Source organism: Colius striatus, chromosome 3 (genome assembly GCF_028858725.1).
Source record: "Colius striatus isolate bColStr4 chromosome 3, bColStr4.1.hap1, whole genome shotgun sequence".
Taxonomy (NCBI): domain Eukaryota; kingdom Metazoa; phylum Chordata; class Aves; order Coliiformes; family Coliidae; genus Colius; species Colius striatus.
This window is the reverse complement of record NC_084761.1, coordinates 55,721,748-55,744,498: the sequence shown is the minus strand read 5'-3', so window position 1 is coordinate 55,744,498 and position 22,751 is coordinate 55,721,748. Positions and strand designations below refer to the sequence as shown.

General features: G+C 34.8%; 1 long non-coding RNA gene across 1 annotated transcript; it reads right to left on the bottom strand.

Moving 5' to 3' along the window:
* Positions 1 to 355: 355 nt before the first annotated feature.
* On the bottom strand, positions 356 to 22,370 carry LOC133625145 (uncharacterized). The gene is made up of 4 exons (XR_009818466.1): positions 21,267 to 22,370; positions 19,958 to 20,025; positions 10,931 to 11,122; positions 356 to 2,517 (listed from the first exon to the last, which is right to left on the bottom strand). It is a non-coding gene; the product is annotated as an uncharacterized LOC133625145 (long non-coding RNA).
* Between the last annotated feature and the right edge of the window lie 381 nt (positions 22,371 to 22,751).

Below are 22,751 nucleotides of genomic sequence, written 5' to 3'. Positions count from 1 at the left end.
AAACACATTAAGTAAAGGCAACTTCACATAAAAAAATACTTACTGATTTACTGTGAAGATCACAATTCTTTCAAATTTCACATTGTCGTGGTTTGGCCCAGCTAGGACAGCAGCACCACGACAGTCTCTCGCTTGGTGCCCCCATTTACCCCCACCCTCGTTAGGATGGCAGAGGCCCCAGTGAAATGGGAGTAAAAAGATAAGCAAGATTGTTATGGATTAAGACAAGGGCAGGGGGCGCTCTCTGCCAATTACGGTTCTGGGCAAAACAGACTCCAGCACTCCACTTAGAGAGGAAAATAGGAAAGTTTATTCTACAAGAAACAGAACAGAATAAAAGCAAAAAGGGAGTAGGATGATGAGAAAATTACAACCAGCACTTTAACATCTCCCTCCCCCATCCCTCCTTTCTTCCTTGGCCCAGCTCACTGCTCCCGATATCTCTACCTCCTCCCCCCTCAAAAGCTCAGGGGGGCAGAGAATGGGGGATGTGGTCAGTCTCTCACAGATGAGCTCTGCCGCTTCTGTCTTCTCAGATGAGGATGACTCCTGGCATTCTTCCCCTGTTCCAACACGGGGTCCCTCCCATGGGACACAGACCTTAATTAATTTCTCTGGTGTGAGTTGTTCCCAACAGCTGTGGCTTCTGTCGATACAGGGTCCCTCACACGGGACTCAGTCCTTGGTGAATATCTCGAGTGGATTCCTCACTATGGTTGTAGTTTCTGCAGTTACAGGGTCAAGGCCTCTTCTGGGCATAAATTTAATGAGCTGCTTTGTCGTGGGTTCTTCCCCACAGTTACAGCTGTGGATATTGGGTCCCTTCCTCAGGACGCGGCCTGCTCCGGCCATAGTGATAAAGGATCCCTCCTTCGGGACATGGCCTCTTCCAGCCATAGTTTTAAAGAAGAAAATCACTGCCCCTGGCTTGGGGTCTATAGTGAAGCCCCCCCATGGCACATGGTCTCTTTCGTCCATAGTCACTGTCCCTGGCTTGGGGCCTTTAATGAAGTGAATTACTGCCCCTGGTCTGGGGCCAGCTTCAGCAAAATGAGTCCCTACCCCTTATATGGGGTCATTATCAATATGAGTCTCTACTGCTGATGTGTGGTCTTTAAAAAAATGAAAAGAAATCTGTTTCACCAATCCTCCATAGAATGCAGGGGAGTCTCTGCTCCAGCACACCTCCTTCTCTCTTTCATCACTGACCTTGGAGTCCACATGGTTGTTTCTCTCACTGTTCCTACTCCTTGCACCACCATCAGCCAGAAGAAAAAGAAGGGGCAGAGAAGAAGGAAGAAGATGGAGGAAGATGGAGGAAGAAACCTCTTCTTCCAGCTTCTTCTTAAAAAGTGATCGTGGAGGCGTCTAATTGGCTCAGCCCCAGAAGTGGATCTCAGAGCTGGGGAGAATTGTGAGCAACTTCTTACAGGAGCCATCTTTACAGCCCCTTTCCCCTTACCAGAAAAGGCTGTCACATCAAACCATGACATACATGCACATAAAATAAGGAGACACATGACCTTAAATAGGTACTTTGTAAACAGTACTTGGAACAAAACATCATCAAATTTGTATAATAGCCATTCCCACAGATTTTATACACCTTAAATAATCTCTTAACCATCTGATCATTACTGAATGTGACTAATTTGCATATTGATAATATAAATTAATACAGTTAAAAGGTCCAAAAACAAGTTTCAAAGACATCTTTCTGGAGCGATGCATTCAGCCTTCAATCATTTTCACAGGCTTATTTAGAAACTCAAATGATGAATTTTTCCTTTATATTATAGTAAAAGAGGTAACTTTATTCCATGACAAATAGCTCTTGTATATAACAATATTTCTTAGATACTGTTTCTGCGCAAGCCCATGAGATAGCATGACCTTAAGTTCCTAATCAATAAATCAAAACTGCTTTTAGGTATCATATGCAATGTGACATTTAGAAAGGGTAGAAAGATGAATGTTAGGAATGATTTCTCAGTGTAATTTTTATAGTTACCAAAATATCTTACCCTAGAAAGGAAGACATATTGCCTTTACTTCTGTTTTGGACTTCAATTCTCTGACCACTCTTATTTCAGTTACAAGATGGGCAAAATGAAGACATCTGTTTTGAGTCCCAATTACCTTCATTTATGTCAATGGAAAGTTTGATTCTATTGATGCTTTTTTTGTGTTTTAAGCCATTGAAACACAATCCAAACACTGAAATCCATGGAATCAAAGGCCATGCACCTTTGAGGTAGATGATAATCCATCTGTAGCTCTTAATGCAGCCTGAAGACTTGACCTTTCTTAGCAAGGTATTACATTGTACAGAACTGTCTGTGTCTTTCCCACTGGGAGCTTTAAAATAGGAGCCAACTAATTTCAAGTTTCCTTTTTGATTATTCCATATTGCAAGTTGGATTCTCGTAACGTAATATCAGTTAGCTGGAAACAAATGAACTGAGGACTTTTTACACTGTAAGAATTTTTTCTCAGTCTTCTGAGTGTTGGTAAGCACTGTAAAAGAAAAAAGTTTGTAATTTAGCATTATTTGTGCTATTTTTCCTTCACACTAACTTAAGCAAGGAAAAGTCTGTGGTTTCATTTTAATGAAAAGTAAAGACAATGGTGTCAAAAAAGGCAATGTTTAATTGTTGATTCTAATCTAAAGATGCCTATCAGTGCCCACAAATACTTATGACACAGGTAAGTGAATTAAATGTTCCATTCTATGTGCAGTGAACTGTTCTGCCGTGCTTTTTATAGATTTGGGTTAGAAGGGACCTCTTGATATCATCTAGTCCAGCTTCCTTGATCAAGCAGACTCAGCTAGAATAATTTGTCTAGGATTATGTCGAATTGAGTTTTTGAGGGTTTTTTGCCCTCTTCATTCAGAAGACAAAAACAAGAATATTTAACTGCCTGGAAATCAGGGAGTTTAAAGATGCTTTGGAGGTTTCTTTTTTATTGCCTTTTCTGTTATCTAAAATGTCACCTTGTTCATAACAAATGAACCTTAGGTCAAAATGCATATTATTTTGGCATGGTCTGCTTTCAATCAAGTCATGTCAGGTAACTGAGGGGTACAATAAAATGAAAAAAAATGTAGTACTTTTATTTTCTTTAATTAGAGTATTTTCAATTAGCATTATTTGTAAGTGACTGGATGTAGTTTTTATCTTTTCTAGTTCTGGATAGCGAGATCATGTGCAATGTGTGTCATAGAGGACATTTGGCATATCCATGACGTGCAGTGGTGTGGTGGAATATCAGTATTGTCCAAGAAACAAATAGCAAGAATGGTGCACATCTGTGCTATCAGCCTACTATTTGGGATAATGTCAGCTTTGTTTTGATGCATGGTACTTCATCACACAGTGCAGCAACAGCCTTTATTTCTGTGCCACATCTGAAAATACATCTTTTTAATTACATTCAATAAAAGTTAGGATCAGGGAAACTAGAAGTAGTTTTTTGTTGTCTTTAATTTTTTGCTGGTTCCTCTTTCCTCTGGGGAAAATTCTGTGAGGTGAGAGTTTTTGAATCAGAAACACGATAGTGAACATTAGCACAGCTTTCAAATAGGGTTTGTTCACTTGATAGGAAAGTTTTCTTCTTCTTGGGCTGCTACAGCAGAGAAAATGAATCTAAGTTTAACAGAGATGTGGTGTATATTTAAAAAAAAATACTCTTATTTTATTCTCTTCCAACCAACCGGAAATTCATTCTGTATTTTAATGCAGGACAAGTCAGGTATGAGCAATAGAAATTCATAAGTGCCTACTTATTCAGCTTAGAGCAACATAGAATTAAATCCGTAATGTAGACTATGCTTCAGATTAACTTGGATAAACAGTTGATGTTCCGGATCCTCCAAAACAGGATTAAATTGGTAACACTGCCCAGAATTGGAGTGAACAGTCATTTTTTATTTTACAGTAACAAAACAATGGAAATCTGCAGCACCATTTGAAATCTGGAATTTCCATGTTATATTCATTTTCACTCTAATACTTCTTAAGGCGAAAGTTGTGACTAGATTGTTGCATATGATCAACACATAGTATATGAACAATAAATATGTTTAAAATACATGTTCTGTCTGTCCATTTTAAAAAAATAATTATTTTTTATTTTTAGAAGGTTGTGAACATAAGGAAAAAGTCCAAGTAAAAATAGCTCTACAACCTCTTTCCACTTCATTCCACTGTGAACTTCTTCCATATGTGTGTCTTATGTAAAGACTGGAGTGAAATGAATAAGCAAGTATCTGGCAAAATATTTTGTGTTTTTTGAGAGTACAGTTGAAATACTGAAATGAGAAGAGTATTTTAGAAAGCCATAAATGGGCATATGAATTAAAATAGCATGAAAGGAATAGTACATGTAATTATAGATAAAACCTGTCATTAGTAAAAACGTGCGCTTGGCATAGAATAATATTCATGGGGTCATAAATTATATGCTTCTATTTTAAGCAGGGAATAAAGAGTAGGGATAATGAAAAGGAAGAGAAGACTTGTTTTTGATGTTTCCTGTCAAAATTGTGTTTGATTTAACTAAATGGCATGATCAGGTGACACAGTTTTTAGTTGAGTTTGCTTTGCCACTCTGCTCTAAAAGAGGCAGTGAGAGTGTTTGGGGTTGATCACACAGTGGATCAAGTGCCACAGACAGACTTTTGTAGTTTGGTGCTGAATCTCAATCAGAGACTGAGTGCTATTCTGTGTTTCAGTAGAGCACTTATGCAAAAATAAAGTTTAGGAGCCAGAAATGTAGAGAAGGAGAAGGTGGATAGGAATGGAGACTTCATTGGAAATTCAAGTGAAGCAGCACAGTATCCTCTTCATTGCTGAGTTAATTAGGTTAATATCCTTGCCTGAGTCATAGATGTCTGTGCTTTTGCTTTGTTAGGAATGTCTTGGTAAGATAAGCCAAATAATTACAATGTCCCGATATATTCCATACTTAGGTCTTTGCTATCTTAAATCATTTTGACTGAAAGCAGTTAACACAGTTGAGAAACATAGCTAGAAAAATCACCAGGAGCAATAGCTTGTGGTGTAAAGGTGACAGCAATCAGCTGGGGTAAGTCCAGAGGCAGTTGACAGAAGATGTATGACTGTGCCACAACTATAAATTTAGGTTATGATTTTCTTTCAAGTTCTTTTTCTTTTCTAATACTGCTTGGAGACATGTAAGATGTTTGATCTAATTTCTACCTCAGATTTTCCTAGATGTAACTCAAATTTACTTGCATTGGTGGATTTTTTCCCTTTTTAATTTTTTTTCTGATGTGAAGAAAATACTAAGTTACATTAATAACACCACAAGATTTTTTAAAGATATATAGGAACAGTTTTACACATTTTACAGTAAAAAGGGTGTGTGGAAGAACTACTTCAGGGAAAAAAAATTGCTCTTTTCCACAGATTAGCAAAGATTAACAAGTCGTGAAGTCATGATCTATGTAATGTACTTGCATTGTGTGTTTAATTGACTCTCATGTAACAATTCTGATCTCTATAGATAATTTTCTAGATGATCTATGCAAAAAAAAAGTGTGTGAATTATCTTCAGGGTTTTTTTGAGGTTTGGTTTGTTGTTTGGGGTTTTTTTTAAGCTTTGTCTCTGGAATGATGACTCTGTACTGTAGAAAAAAATTTTATCGGTTTTCACAGCAGACACCAAAATTTGTGTGCTCTTTGATTGTTAGGATCAAAAGAGTTGTTAAGATACAATGTCTAAGTAACATCAATAATTCCAGTGTTTTCTTGGGATTGAAACAAATGAAATTTGTTCACTTGTGTAGTTTTACATCTTTATAGTTGAGAAGAAAATCTGGCTCACATTTCTGCTTTGATATCCCCTAGATAAGAATATTACCCAAATCCTCAAAGCTGATGCACATTTTGGTTTCCCCTGAATAGCAACATTTATGGCCATCTGTTAGACTGGCACTACTCCTAGGCAAAAAATTCCTGTGCCATTTTAAATATAGTGTGTGGAGTACCAACTGGTATAAAGACACAATTTCAACTGTTTCTCCCCCTTATGGTAGTCTTCACCAGATAGGCTCTCCAAAATTTATTAGCATCTTTTTTTTTGTTTTTTTTTAAACTATGTTTGGTTAATAACTAGGCAAACAGAAAGTTAATTGCCCATACAGCTTATAACCAATATTAATCTTATACCTCCAAGAATTTAATTTTTGACAGATTATGTCTGAGATTTAGACAAGTAAGAAAAAATCAGGTGAAAATCAAAGAAACCACTAAGAAGCAGGTGGAAAATGTTTTTTTCATGGCTCAGCTTGTGTAACAGAATCCCTTTTTTTCTCTTTTTTTTAAAGTAAATAAATAATCCATTTTACGTTAAGCCATTCTAAAGGAATCATGCTTTTCATCTTTATTTCTAAGAAAAGCCATTAATTTTGACAGTGTTCTTCCAGTTTGTCCTAGGATATCACATACAGTACAGTTTCTAAATGAATAAGCACAATGATTATTGAACCATTCAAAAAATCTTACTTCTATGTGATTATCTGGAAAGAGTTATGCAAACTAACTTTCTCCAGAGGTTGCCTCGTAGAAAAGTGTTTACTGTAGACCTCCTGCCTTGCAGCACTTCACCTATAAAGCTTTCACCTATTTAAAACACTTCCAGAAATCATTACTGTTATTCCTTAATGTGGGAATCCTTCAAATGATCATACATGGCATACAGTACTATATATAACCATCAGGCAACCTCTACCTGCCATCTGGTTTAGCACTTAAAAAGTATTGCATGTCTGTTGTACACAGTGGTATCAATATGGCTTCAGATGGCAGGCAAACTGAACCACCTTCAATTCTCTGGTGGACACAACACCAAAGAAACTTGTAGGCTGATATTGAAGGAAATTTTGGAAACACAAGCAGCCAAACACTGGATGGCTATTGCTGCTGAAGCGGTATTTCAGTTTCAGTGCTTCCATGATAAGAATTTCCCACTATGAGAGGAAAAATGCACACCTCTCATCTCATTGCTAGACTAATTTCATGTACATTCTATTGAATTTAATAGTGCCAAATGTTTGTTTTAACACTGATTCACATATTTAAGTAATGATTTGATCTACCTTTTGCAGGACTTTGTTACAGTCTAAATTCATTCTATTGAAAGAGTTTCCACTTTCAGTTGCAGAACACCGTTCTTCATTCTTGAAAGTTTCATTTTCAGACTGTTATGTTTTCTTATTAGTGTTCTTAATATCTCTTGCTGAATTGCTGTTCCACTTTTCCTGTCTAACACACATCATACTTGCTGTTATCTCAGTGTCACAAAAATTCAGGACTATGACCTAAATTGTAATGGTACAAATCATTCTGCTGCTAACCTTATACACACTGTCATTAGTTGATAGCTTTGTTGGAATTTCTTTAGTTGCTTGCATTATGTAATTATTACAGACCTTGTGAAATGGCAGTAGGTTAAATAGGCCTGATAGGAAAAGAATTTAATTCTGAATAAAAATCACCTCCACAGGGTAATTTACATCATGCCATTCCTAAAGAAATCAGAAACATGCTCACTACAAGTAATTGTGCCACTGGTGAACAGGTATTTATTAAGTAGTTGTCCCATGATAGCTTTGAATATCTTTAACTCAGATAGTTTAGTTTGGGTGGGGTTTTTTTCAGACAATGGGTTATTTATGGGTACAACTAATTTTTACTGGAAATTTTCCTTCACTATTTCTCTCTATATATCTTAATAATCCATTTTAAAGCACAAGTGATCTTCTATCTCAAAGAAATAATAATTTTCTATAATTCATTTTTAGTCAAAAATGATTAAACAACTGATGTTTTCTGTGAGACTTGTACTAGGACAGGAGAGGTGAAAATGAAGTATAAAGGATGGAGTGGAGAGAAATAAAATTGTATACTAAAATTGATACAACTGTTCTCAGAGGAAAACATGTGTAGAACCTGGGAGACAGACTAGAAAGTGACCTGAGAGGACAACTACTGGAGCTAGAAACAAATATCACCTGATGCAGATACAGGAAGTTCTGTCTCAGAGACAGTACAGATTCATAGTTTGGGGGTTGCAGTGGGATGAAGATCAGTTCAGTCAAGTGTGATGGACCATAATTTCTTGTGGACTGTACTTATGCTAGTATATGCTTATTTCAAGCATTTGCTATTTCAGAGAAGTTATTATGTCAAAATAAGCAAGAATTCCAGGATGCTCAGCTTTTCATAGAAGAATATATGGTAACCTAATGTGACTTACACGAAAATGTACAATCTCTGGAAGATCAGTTTAACCCTTCTGTGCACAGATATGCTCTCTGAACGAAAATTAGCAGAAGAATATGTAGAAGTAGATATCTCTTCAAGTGAGAAACTGTCAGAATTTATCTTAATAATTGAATAAGAAATAAACTCAAGTTGAAAATTATTCAATAGGCTTTACAGATGGAAAGAGATATCACTAAGTAATACATGTGTAATACAAATAACCCATTTCTGAAATAGGAACCATATTTCCCAACAGTTACTTCAAGAGAGATGTGTAGAAATCGTTGGTGGTGTAGTGACATTTGTAATGTGAACTTTGGTCACTCCTGGTAAATCTGTTTCTTCAGATGAGAAACCATTGCTACCAGCACTCAAGAATAATGTTTATCTCACCTTCAGTTAGTGAGAAAGCCTTTTCTAGCCATTCTTCCCACTTACTAGGGCTGCCTCACTGGAAAAAAAAAGAAAAAAATTCCATCCATTCCCAGTTTTAATGTTTTAAGTTCTGAAAAGTGAAAGGGATTTCAGGTGTTCAATCACTATTTTTAATGAAAATAATTAACTCTGTGTGCATATATAGGGACTCTGTGCAGGGAAAGCAGAGAATTAATCTGATTTTACTACTTTGAGTGATTATACCATCTGCATCTAAATATACAGACAAAAAAGGCTGTACTTTCTCAGATGTATTCTTAACAGGTTAAATTCACATGTGCTTTTATACGCTTCTCAGAATGCAAGCAGAATAAAATGCTTCAATTTTTTATATGACCAAGGTCAGTAACAGATCATGCTTAATTCTAGTATTCATTTCACTCAGAGAAAATATAAGAATGCAGTGAATTGAACTTGTCTCTCATGTCTGTATCCTTAGGCATCTTGTCATCCAGTGTATCAAAGGCTTCCTCGAGATCTAAAGAAACAAAAACTGGCTCTTCCTTCTTGACAACTGTAAAAAAATAATTGAAGTGCGAGACCACTACTATTGCTGTATGCTACTGAATCTTAAATTTGGATGTAGAGAGGCAGAAAAATGTCAGGATATCCAAATAGAGACAAAATTATTGAAATACAATCTTACCAATGATTTTCTTATTAATAGAAGATAAAAATGAGATTATTGATGTGAAAAGACTCACCGTGGCAGCCAAAGGCAAAAATAAATACATCACTGATTTGTGAATGAATGTTATCTGCTTTTAAAAATTACTATGTCAATTTAACATCTGCAAAAATTCCCCTCAGAGTTCACTGTGCATGTAATTCTGCTTCTGGGTAACTGATTTCCTAATTTATTCACTTATTTCATTTTTTCCTTGTTCCTTCCTTCCTTTCTGTTTATTTATCAAATCTTTCTATGTATTAACATTCTCATGTCCATTGGTTGTGTCTACAGACTTCTTTGACATGTCAGTGAATAAATGAGCTCACATTCTTTAGACACATACTCAGAGAAAGAAACTGATTTATTATTTTGCCCTTGGTCATATACATTTGTTTTAACTGTAGAGTAAAATATATTTAGACCTATTTCTTCTACTCTCTCATGAGGAATAATGCTTGTGAGGTATAATATTGAGAATATGTAGCATATCATATCAAATAGTTTCAAAATTATTACAAAATTTATTTTGCGAATATATATTAATTTGTTGAACTGGAAATTATACAAATGTTGCTAATACTTCTATAGACTTCATGATTTTATGTACTTCTAATATACTGTATTTTAAGCAATGAAACTTACTAGAGAATTGCAAGATACTTTCAGTGGACTTTTTAGTGTGGAAAGTGGTAAAATATTCACCTAATTTGTTTGCTTATTTTGTATTTCATAGAGTTCAAGCTTCAATCAGCTGGTAAAATGGTAGATGATTGTGTGGTGCTAACAATAAAAGTTTCCCAGGAAGCAAGTTGAAGGTTTTCTAGCTAAAATCCCTATACAACTAACAAATACAAAGATAATTACTAAAGATTATTCGCTTTTATGGTTTTAATGTATATTTATATAATTCAGTGTCAAAGTTATATATCTCAAATGAGACATGAATTCTGTAACTCTGTACTAAAAGTATTTCTGGATTTAAACCCAAGTGTGAGGTGAGCAAGGAATCTGTAGCTTCTTAAAGTCTATCCCTCATTTAACAATGCCTTTATATCTTCAAATTCAATTTTGAAATGACTGCCTCATTGCTATCTGTCTGCTTTACAAAGTACATTGCTGCAACAACAGGAAGCACACTGAACTCAACATTCAGACAGTTTGTCCTCTTATCAACAAAGCAGACTTCATTACAGGACATCCCTGTTTATCTGTCTTCTTTCTGTACATTACTGTCTGAATGCTGTGTCAGTCTCCTCTGGCTCGGTATGGCTACAGTTGCCTGTTGAGAAATACTCTTTACAAGTAACATTTTTATTCATATATATACAGACAAATATATGTGTGTGTGTATGTTAAAACTTCTGAACATTTCCCTCTTAAAGCAATGAAAGGTAAGAAAAATAAAATTTTATAGATCAATGATACTATAGGGAACAAAACATCAGTCTAACTAAAATTTTACTTCCTTCAAACTAACAAAAGACTATATGGTGAACCATTTTCCTTACTAGCTTTTTGCATCCCTGCTACTCACCTTGTCCATTCACAGTGTGGCGAGAGCAGTACAGAAGTCGTCAGAGATGTGAGGCCAATGCCTCAGTACTTTTATGTTTCAGCTGATTTTTATGGCAGCATATTGGTTTCAGATACCATTTGGTGGCATGTAAAAGATGTTCATTTTGCTTTCTCATAAGGCCTTGGAGACCCATAAAATTGTTACCTTGACCTGAAAAAAAGACTGAACATAGTTTATGTTGATTATCAAGATCAGAGTTGTTCAATGGTTTTTAATTATGTGGTTAATAGAACTGAAAACTGTTTGTCATGAATGTCTCAGTTTTAATAGACTTTCTGTCTTGAAAGCCCATTCAAATTTAATGTGGAACTTCTTCCCACACTAGGTATCCAAAACCCAGGAAAAAGGGATTTTGTTAAACTGGATCTGCAGTGTGAGAGCTGGGAGAGAAGGCCACTGTTTTGAGCCAGATGAATAGGAACTGTAAGAGTGAGAGACTTGACCAAACATATATTGTCTGTCGTTGCGCTTGAATGGATCTCTTCTTCCACTTTTTTATCAACACACTTTTAAAATCCCTGGGTTTTCCTCATGGTAGTCTTTGTTACTGCATTGGAAAATCTCTCCCATTTAGCTCTGTTCTTCACTTTCTTGTGCTCACATCTATGCAATTTCAAATTTGCTGAAGCTATGGAGGATTAAGAGAGGAAGAGAAGCAGAGGGAGCATATATTTTACTTTATCATTTAATTTTACTTTTCTTTTTGGCCTGTGAGTCCCTCAGTAGTTATTGGTACAGCGTGTGTTCCTGTGAGTCTAAGTTAGTTGTACTCTGTGAGAAGAGATAGTTTTCTCTTTCTACATGTTGAAAGCAGACCTGTAAGGAACTCATGCTTATAATAGATGCTGAAAAGAATTATTTGTAAGCATATATACAGCCAAGGTTGTGGCACAGGTTATTAAACTCTGTAAATGTATGACATTTTTTGGGAAAAAGACAGCCATTTATTAGTTTATTTGTCATTGTTTTACTCAAGTTTTCATGGAACTCTTGTAACAAATAAATAAACTCAACCTATTCATAGGAAGATTGAGAAAGACATTCTTGCTTAGAGAGAAAAGCTTTTTTTTTCATAATTTCTGAGGATCACATGAACTGAAAATTGTTCTGATGTTGTAATCCTGTTTTTGTTGAAAAACTTTGTAAAGAAAAATGTAATGTTACACTTCTACAGGCCATGCAATTCCTGTTTCTTTTTCTGTATATATTTTCCTGGTACTTTTCCCAGGATGCTTAATGAAGCACTTAAACATTAGTGAAGAGAAGCAATTGCCATTGTTGTTGCATTTAAAAAGAGATTGATATTTTTCCTTGGTGTAATACAAGCTTTGGAAATGTGTTGGGTATTTGGAAATGTAGAATTTCTATTCTCAGCAATTCTAATGTTCTGGATTGTAAGGAACTGTAATTAGACATCTCATATTTTCAGTCATTTCAAGAGAACTTCTTACATTAAAGAATAGGATGGAATCATGGAATAAATATTTCTCTCAGAGATTATAAAATACAATACCTGTTAATAACAACCATGTCAAGGGAAACAAAAAAGTTTTGTGGCAGACATCATGTTTTTGGTTTTGAACAATAGTTAGATACCAGTGAAGGCTAGAATTCTCTTGTTCTGTGAGTGCTACTGTAAGGTAAATGCTGTATTTAGTATTTTAAGTTATTACTTGTGCAAGTTATGTCTGCAGAACTTACAGAGGGGTTTCTTTTCACTTTTGAGAGTAAAAGGGACAATTTATTTCAACCTGTTTAATATATATAAGTAACCATTTTTTCAATCATAGTTTTGTTCCACGAGTGGTGTTGCTATGTTTAGAATGTTTGTTGTATGGAAGCTTCACTAAAATACTATAACCTGAGGAGTACTGGATTTTCCTTTGGCATTGCAGTTCTTGCCCTGCAATAGCTCCTACACTCTGTTTTTGAGCACAGAGGTGATAGAAGATGTGGGCAGATTCTTTTTGATTTCTGCACCAGCATTTCTACTTTCAGAATATGATTCATACGTATACCAATTTTGTAATAGTGTAGGAATTATGGACATGTCACCTCAGACACAATCCTGAAAAAAAATAGAGGCAACTTTATAACGGAAATTGGCCAGATTAACTGCAATGCAGTATAACAGAGAGATGTTTCTCTTTAACCTGGAACAGGCTGGAAAAGAAGCCCTGATCTGCACTGATAGAAAGAACTTCTGAGGCCTTCAGTTCCAAGATGTATCGATTTAATTTATTTATTATAGCAGCTTAAAATTATGTTTAAAATTATCTCCAAACAGTCAAAAAATATTTAGATATAATAAAATCACTTTCAAGTAAATTTCTTTATCTCTTTTTTATTTTACTGAGAAAACTTTTGGTGCTGTTCTAGATCTGGATCAGCTGGACTATAAAGAAAACAATAAACACAGAAAAATTTAAAAAGTTAAGGGAAAATATTGTAGTTAATTGCGGGTTTTTATATTTATGTAACTAAAGAAAGCTAGGACAGAGTACAAGAGTGCATTTGCCCTGAAACAGTGTAATGTGTGAAAACGGAAGAGAAAAGCTGAATTTAGACCAACTAGCATGAGCAAGCATAAGAAAAGCTTGTCATGGACATCAATTCCATTATATAAGAAGTATTTTTATTTTTGGAGGTGACAGGCTAATGATATAATTCATTTAAAAAAAAAAAAAAAACACCAAAATTACTATATTTGACTGACTGAGATTCTTTTTAAACTTCTTTTCCTTTTATTAGGTGACATTGTAATGACAAATTTCTCATAAGAAATGTCAAATAGAGTCTGTTTCCTTCTTGAAAGAAGATGTAAGGAGTAGACAGGATGTACATTTTTCTCTGTGTGCATGTCTATATGCGCATTTCAGCAGGAGTATTACGTGTAACGTTTATTGGCACTTGCTCTCCATATAGGCTCCTTAAAGCTTGCCATGCTACTAACAACGCTTTGAGATAGTTTTGATGGGTCTTACTGCCAGATAACTCTAAATCATTTTTAAAAAAAAACAAACAAAAAACTTCACTTTTTGATAGTGAGATCATTAATAAGACATTCATGTTTACAACAAAAAATTTTCAAGGGAGTCAAAAAGACCCAGATTGTGAAAATGCTATCTGTGCATTTGTTTATGAGAAAGTCCCTACTTTTGTCTGTTACAGAAAAATAAGTAACATTTTCTAGCTGCTGTAGTATTTTTGAAAACAAAGCTAATATTGTCCTTACAAAGAGATCTAAATTACATTGCCTGAACTGCATGTTAGATGAAAATCTAAAATATTCTGAAGACTAATATGAAATCCTAATACTTCCATTTCAATCTGTAGATGTCAGGTTCCTCTCATTACTGCACAGTGAATAAACTCCTTTTATATTGGACAAACATAGAAATAATTGACTTTTTTTTCCCTTAAACTGGAAATAACTGCCATCCTGAAGGCCAAAATGAGTTTCTCATCTCTTATGTGTGATAGGTCCAGATTAAAGTCAAAGAAACTGACTGCCTATGGTTGAGACAGATCTACCCTGCTATGAGTGGAAAATGGCCCAGAGAGTGGTGGTGAATGGAGTTCTATTCTAACATCTTTTTCGATGATCTTGATGAGGGGAGTGTGATGATCTTGATGAGGGGATTGAGTGTGATGATCTGGATGAGGGGATTGAGTGCACCCTTAGTAAGTTTGCAATGACATCAAGTCAGAACCTGGACAGTCTGGATCGATGGGTTGAGGCCAATCATATGAGGTTCAACAAGGCCAAGTGCCTGTTCCTCCACGTGGACCACAACAACCCCATGCAATGCTTCAGGCTTGGGGATTAGTGGAAAGATGCCCAGAGGAAAAGGACTTGGAAGTCCTTGGAAATTCAGGCAGCTGAATATGAACCAGAAGTGTGCCCCGGTGGCCAAGAAGACCGATGCTACTCTGGCCTGTGTCAGAAATAGTGTGGCCAGCAGGACAAGGGAAGTGATTATGCACCTGTACTTGGCACTGGTGAGGTTGTAATTCAAATAGTGTGTTCAGTTTTGAGGTCCTTACTGCAAGAGCTAGTGGAGTGTGTCCAGAGATATGAAACTAAGCTGGTGAGAGATCTACAGAACAAGTCTTAGGAGGAGTGTTTGAAGGAACTGAGAATGTTTAGTCCAGAGAAAAGGAGGGAGAGACATGGTCATGCTCTACAAATACCTGAAAGAAGGTTGTAGTGAGGTGGGAGTCAGTCTCTTCTGACAAGTAATGTTAGGACAAGAGGAAATGGGCTCAAGTTGCACCAGAAGAGGTTTAGATTGGATATTAGGAAGATGTGTAGATGAGGTGCTTAGTGACATGGTTTAGCAGTGAGATTGGTCCTTAGGTTAGATTAGTGTCTGGACTTGATAATCTTAAAGTTCTGCTCCCACTAAAAAGATTCTATGATTCTAAGATATGACTAAGTGAACAAGATTAGCAGATCCAGAAGAACATAAAACTCCATACGAGCTACAAAATTTCACAGGGATGTGTAGCTGACTGCCCTGTGCTGCCGTCTTACTCCTTACATCCAAGAATGGTCCTGCTATGCTGCACTGGACACATAAGCATGTTTTGAAATTGCAGTCTGGCTGCCATACAGATAAACCTATTTTCTATGCAGGGCTATAGCAAGCCAAGCCAAATGCTATGACTAAAATTTTAGAAAGCTGCTTTAATTTGTATGATTGAATAACTGTTCTGAAGTGGCTTTTTTTGTGAGCCGTGATAATCAGAGGCTTGCCAGAAGGTTGCCTTTTAACATACAATTCTAATTCCATCTTGGGAACACTTCATCCTAAAAAGGTCCATGAGAACTTCTGTAGTCATAGCAACCTTAAAATCACGATGTAGATAACTTAATGAAGTAGACAACAACAATGAAACACAGCTACCTTCTTTTAAAAGTACTCTGAGCAATTACACTTATTTAAAGATGAGAAATTAACTACTGTTATCTGTCACAACAAAACCTAACATCAGATACATTTAAGAGAATTCTATCGCTATTATTTCACTATAGTAAAATCTTTGCCCAAAATCTCAGAAGGAAAACCATCATGAAATCTAAACCACATAAAAGAATTCTGCTAAATTGTAAATATTTGGGTCTAGAATGAAGAAAATACCAGAGTCTGTTAGCGTCTTTGAAATAGAAGTTACTCCTGAGCTTTTTCTTACTAAACCATTTCCTTTTTTCTCTGTTATCTCTAAGGTAGTTATAGATTTCTTTAAAAATGGATACTCTTACCTATTTTTAAGTGGATAATATTTAGAATGCTCAGATTCAAGTAGTTTAACTCCATATACTTGAATTTGTCTTTAGCTGAAACAGCACGTATTTAGACAAATTAGCCTTTACCCTCCTTTTTCAGCTAGCTATATTTTGATGCCACTGTACTTGAGCTTTATGGTACCATAGTTCCCCCTCAAAACAATAGCTAAAGTTTCTTTGAATAGACTCCTAAGATACTGTTTTAGGCAGATTTACATTCTCTTTCTTTGTGACTTGGAGACATTTGTTTCTGTAAAGGAGATCAAAGATTCTTTACAACAATATTAGATGGAGATCAACTGCTATTCTCAGTAGCTTGAAAGCAATTTCTGGCATCACAATAAAAGAGGCCTGTATAATGTGAAATTCCTAAAGTGAAATTGGTGAATGTATATTAGTGTTACTATACTAATACAGTATGCTAATGTTATTCATAGATATGATTGTGGTAGGCTATTGCATAGAGTTAACCCACAAGAGGTGCACAAGGAAATTTTAATGACTCTCGAGAAATCAAATAATTCAGGCAAAGTAAGCTTATTCAAAACAGAACTGTTGAAATTCTTATTTTGATTGTATTGTATGAGGCTTACCTACAACTGTTAAGTTTGTAAATTTGTTGCAGATATGTCAAAGCTAACCTTTTCTTTAAACGTGTGTAGGAAGGTATGTGTTTACTGAGATGTAGGTTTTTTTCATTAGAGTACTCGGTGAATGGAGTGTAGCTTAATTCATTATTTCCATTTCAATGCAGCAATACAAAACTATGATTTTTGTTGTTGTCCTTTGTGTTTCCTAACCATATTCCTTAAGCGTAATGTTTCACCCTAAAAGATGCTGCACACAAAAATTCATTTAACAGTTATTACAATAATCCCTCCAAATGTATGATGTCTCTTTCTAGAACTGCAAGAAATTTCCAGGGCTGACTTTGTTACAATAAATTCATGCATAGTTTTGGTCAGCACTCCCAGTATTTTTGACTAATAAAGACTGTATTTTACCTCTGATTGCACATTGCACAGTGCAAAAATACTCAAATTATCCTAATTTTCGTGTAGACTTTAGTTGTATGTACACAAGATATTCGCACATTTTCTATTTATGGTCCAGATCCTATTAAGAGCAGTAGCCCTTCTATTCATGTATCAGCTATTAGTCGTGTGCCGCTTGTGATATTCATCGGGTAACACTCAAGCATCATACATCACTCAGGCATATGAAACACAAAGCTAGGTTTAGGTATATGTAGGCAAATCTTTTTGTTTGATTGCTTGATTGGTTGATCTTTAAACACTTGACTAGAAGTACTTTGCCTTTCATTTAGTTCTAATTCTAGCTAGCAATATTTTGTTTCTCCTCTCTCTCCTGGTATTTTGATATATTAGAGTAGAAATTATAGAGGAAAGAAAAAAGCATGGTTTGTAATTTTTTATAAGAATTATCTCATCAGGCTTAACTGACATATTCATCCAAAATAAGAAAATGTTTTACCTTATTAGAGATTATTTACCTATCAAAGAAGTTATTTAAAATGCACAAGGGAACTTATTTCATGACAGCCTAGTGGAACAGAAATGAAGTGAATCTTAAGCAGTAGTTTATTGATTTGAACAGTTGTGTAGCTATAATCATGTAGAAAATATTACATCATAAAATATGATGTCTCCACAGAAAATAAATTGCACTGGAATCTCTAAACTGGGAAATAGATTTCATCAGAAATAATTGACACTTTTTGCAAAAACTATCTCTCCTGGTTAATTTTGCTGCTCTTTCTCTATTGTTGCTGCCTCAAAGATATGAATTAATAGAACTTCATAGCAGATAGAATCTAGATTTTTATAGCTTCTAATAAAAATTCTTTATCTTCTGCAGTCTGGTGTGTGAACGTGATAATAAATGTTGAATTTAATATATAAAGCTTCAAAACAATGCTTAAAAGTTCTAACTTGAATTCATTAGTATTAAGCAAAGGTTTGAATAAATTATAAACATACTCTCAGACTTTTCAGGATTCCAAAGTATTTTTGTTGTAAGAACACATAACAGTGTTAGCCATTGTAATATGGTGCTATAAACAAAGAGGGTAGATTGTAAGATATGTTGGTGCACTACTGGTATTTTATACCTCTAGAAATGTTGCAGTGTGTTGCATTTGAGAACTGTTTTCCTGAGCTAGACCCACAGCAAACATTCAATTCATAGAAAAGGGATAATGTTGGTACAAACCTTCCCTAATCTCTCCTGACCTATTTATATACTTTAGAGACAATTAAAAAAAAAAAAAAAGAAAAAATTAGAGCAGCATGATATTTCCAGGGTTTTTTTATTTAGTCTGAAAAGGAAGTACTTTTGGACATAGTGAGAGAGATGGTTTCGGTTTCATCCTAGAGAACTAGATGCCAGTCATCTTTAATTGTTATTTTCTAGAAAGTATTTAAAAGACCATCAAATTAAAAACCAGCAAATATAAAGGTAGACCCAAAGTCCAACCTGATATAAATTGCAGTTCATATGTAGCACGATGTAGGCAGCAATCTTTAACTGTTCTATTAAATACACTAATCTAAAAATGTATTTTTGCTCTTCAAGTTCATTAAAAAAAAATAAGTACTAAGAGTAACTGAAACCAGGCTGTGTAGTCTTTACCACCGCATTACTCTGAGTAACAGTGGATTCTCTAACTTGTCAGAAAAATCAATTTATTAAACAAAAAAACCCTACTATTTTTATTTAGAAAAAAAAAAAGGTTGATAAAAACCTAGTTGATACTTAGTAAATTGTTCTATCTCATGACTTAAAGAAAGTAATAAAAAAAGGTGGATTGACACTTGTTTCTTTACCTGAGACATATTTCTACTGGTTAAACTTTTGTCACTAACTGAGATCATTCTTATCTGCACTCATCTGGAAACAAGAGTGAGCTGTTTTGGGAAAGCAAAGCAGTATAATTTCAAACTGAAGAGATTAATCTAAGCATTATAGGTATGTTAAACTCCAGTAGAGGCATAATGAATTCCACTGTATATTACAATGAAGGCTTTAGCTAATCAGACAGAATAAACTGATAATAAAATTGTGCCTTGAATAGTCTGCCTCATATCCTATGTAATTTAATAGGAGTTACAAAAGAAGCTGGTGAAAGAAGGAAATCGGGATCATCAATTAATCAATAGTAAATGCAGATAAGGACATAGTAGACATCATCTGACTCTGTTGGGACTACTTTGCCTAGCTTTCCTTGGTTACTTCATTGTTCCTGGACTAAACTTTATCAATGTTTACTTATCCACGAGATAAATTCACTTGTGTTTTTCTAGGTCACAATAACCTTTAATAGTCTGCTAGTCACAATATTCACTGTAGGGCTTATTTAAATGATTATTTGGAAGGTATTTAGGAGAGATCTGAGAGAGGAAAGTACAGTTTGACATGTAATTCTGTATTTGTAGCTACTACTAGTATCCCTTGGTTATAAGAATATAATTGCATGAACAAGGGCATGAATTATGTAGTTCATGTTACTGACAATCCTAAATAAAAACTCCCATGTCTTTTAGAAATTCAATCAGGTTTGGATGAAACAGTAGTTTCCAAAATTAAGTGATAGTCACATCTGTTTTCCACTTTTATGAAGACTTATGTGCATAACAAGGACACTTGTAAATTATAGTATCAAAATTTGCATTTACCTCTGGCTGCCAGTTTTAGCTTGGATTCATCATTCTGATAGCTTTTCTATATCTGGATTTGTTTTTTTCTGAAACAAACAAACAAACAAATAAACCCCAAAAAACAACACAACTTCTGTGGGGGTTGGATTAGATGATCTCTAAGGTTCCTCCCAACCCTATAATTCTATGATTCTATGATTCTATGATCAATCTTCAAGGAACTTGTGTTTTTTGAGCATTTGATTTTTATTTTTTTTCAAAGAGAATTCAAAGTTTCACAGAAAATTGTGATTCCCCTTTTTAAATATTCACAACTAGGTGAAAACAGAGATTTACTATGCTAAAGCCACTGTAATAGAAGACATCTATCAGATCTCAAAAACACACAGGTAAAAAAAAAAAAAACTAACAAAACTGACAGTAAAAAGCAGTCTCTTTATTTCTACCTCTCAATCTTTAACTTAAAATTTTCCTGTATCACCCAGTAGCGGATAAAGAACCTTCTGCACCTACTTAAGAGACATCTAACAGGTCAACCTCTGTTGAAAAAAAAAGAACATCCCAAATATAAATCAATAATACTGTATGTGCCTCTGTCACAAGCTTTGTGGTGATCCTGAATCACCTTTTAAGCATAAACAAATCACAATTTACAAAGTACCTTCATGACTAGCAGTGTCTGCAGATTAGGTCATGGTGACCATAATAAGTTTGAGAAATCAGAGAAATATAGCCTGGAATTTGAGAGGATTTTATTTCTCATGGAACAGAACATTCTATCTATTACTTCCTGATTACTTCAGACTTTTCTAAAAGAGAAAAGGAAGTAACGGTAAATGCAGAAAACTGAAAACTGGGAAACCATTTATTTTGTTTATCGGAGAGCTACTCTAACTAGTTATACTTGAGTCATTACTTCTTTATAGTGACTAAAGTAGGTATTTTACGGAGAACAGATGAGCATTTCATCCCATAGAAATAGCTTGCCAAAATTTCCTAATCGTTTGTTCAGGAGGAGATAAGGATCTGAATTTCTGGATTTTTAAATTGAGAAAATGTTCCACTCCTAAGGAATTACTTAGTTTTCAGGTAGTTTTGTATATCTGATCACATACAGATTTTCCCATCCAATTCTGTGAATACTTTTGGGATTACTGAAATAATGGGGTTTTTTTAAAGCGTAACTAATTTTAGCACTAAACATAAAATGTTGGGACTTTTTCCTATATGAGTATTTATCTTTATTTACCTAAGGAGTGCATCTGTGAAAACAAGAACTCAGATGACATTTTTGATGGTATGTATTTGGAAAGTTTCTCCTACTTACCAGATCCCTTTCCTTGTCAGAATTATCACTTCAAATGCATGCGTTTCTACTGGTTCTGGAAAAGATCACTTCTTTTCTTGACATTTTTTTTCCCCTTCTCAATACAAAATTAAGTCTAATGAATTTTTCAGTATTTTCCATTTTTATGTTAGTGAAATCATAAATACTATTAGCCATTATGAAAAACAGTGCAGACTAGTTGACTGTCTTCTGTTGTCCCACTCTAATCTGTTGCTAATTACTGAAGTTTTTACTGTTGGAGTATTAGTGCAAGAGTTCATAACGAGCTTAAAACTGTGAAAGAAAGTGGAGAGTCAATATTCTTTCTGTTATTTGCGTCTCTGCAGAGCTTGTCAAAGGTCTGTGTGTCAATGAAGTTCTTAATGTTATTTTTGGTTTGGTGGGGTGTTTTCAGCTTTTAAGAATGCCTCAAAAAAATCTGTTGATATTACCTGACTTGGCAGAAATTTATAGAACTTTAGTGAAGGTAACATTTAGTTAAGCGGTAAACACAGGTGTCAAGTCAAGTGCATTAAGTCTATGGTTAGTTTTTAAAAATGATCAGTGAACAAATGAAGTGAAAATTGAAGTTCTGTTTTGTGTTATGACAAAGTTCCTGGTATTTAAAATAACTCATAAAACTGTAGTACTATATGTGTTTACTAAATCACATTCCTCTGTGCTAACAGCCTTGGCTACAAGTTTATACTTCATTTATTGCTTTTTAGAGCTTTCAACAATGCATTATTATTCTTAATGGAGATATTTTGGTTACAAAATGGGGAAAACATACAATCCAGGTCCATTGTTCTCAATATTTTTTTTATGGCAATGAGATACACATATAGCATGTCTTTATTTGCTACAGTTACAGTTAAGAAAATAGTCCAAGTTATAATGTTGCATATATTGACCCAAAGCTACAGAGTTCAAAAGATTGCCCTGTTTCCTTAACAAAAGTGCTTTGCTTAGAAAATATCTCTGGAGATCCTATTTTCAGAAATGTTTATACTAATTCACACTTTCATGAGAACTTTTTCTAATACATCTTCTGAATTGTCAGCTCTGTATCATCAGCAGAGAGGAGTTAATGTAAAGAAAAATTTCTGTAAGATAACAGAGTATTTAGAATTAATGAGTATTTAAAATTACTTTGTGTTGAAGCTAAGAATTATTAGTAAAATATTTTATGTTTTCATTGTGTTTGTTTAATAAATTGGAGGAACTGAAATAACTCGAATTCTTTTCATTCAAAACAATTTTCTAGCTGAAGATAAAAAAATCAGATGTTGACCTATTTAAAAATGCATGTGCTTTGGGAGTTCTGGACAAAAGCAAGGCACAAAAAAAGCTTTTGTTTGCTTGTTTTTGTTTTAACCTCTAGCAGTATGTGGTAGTTTGAGCCTGGCTGGATGCCAGGTGCCCACCACACCGCTTTACCCCCCACCTCCTCAGCAAGCCAGGGAAGGGGAGAAAATAAGATGG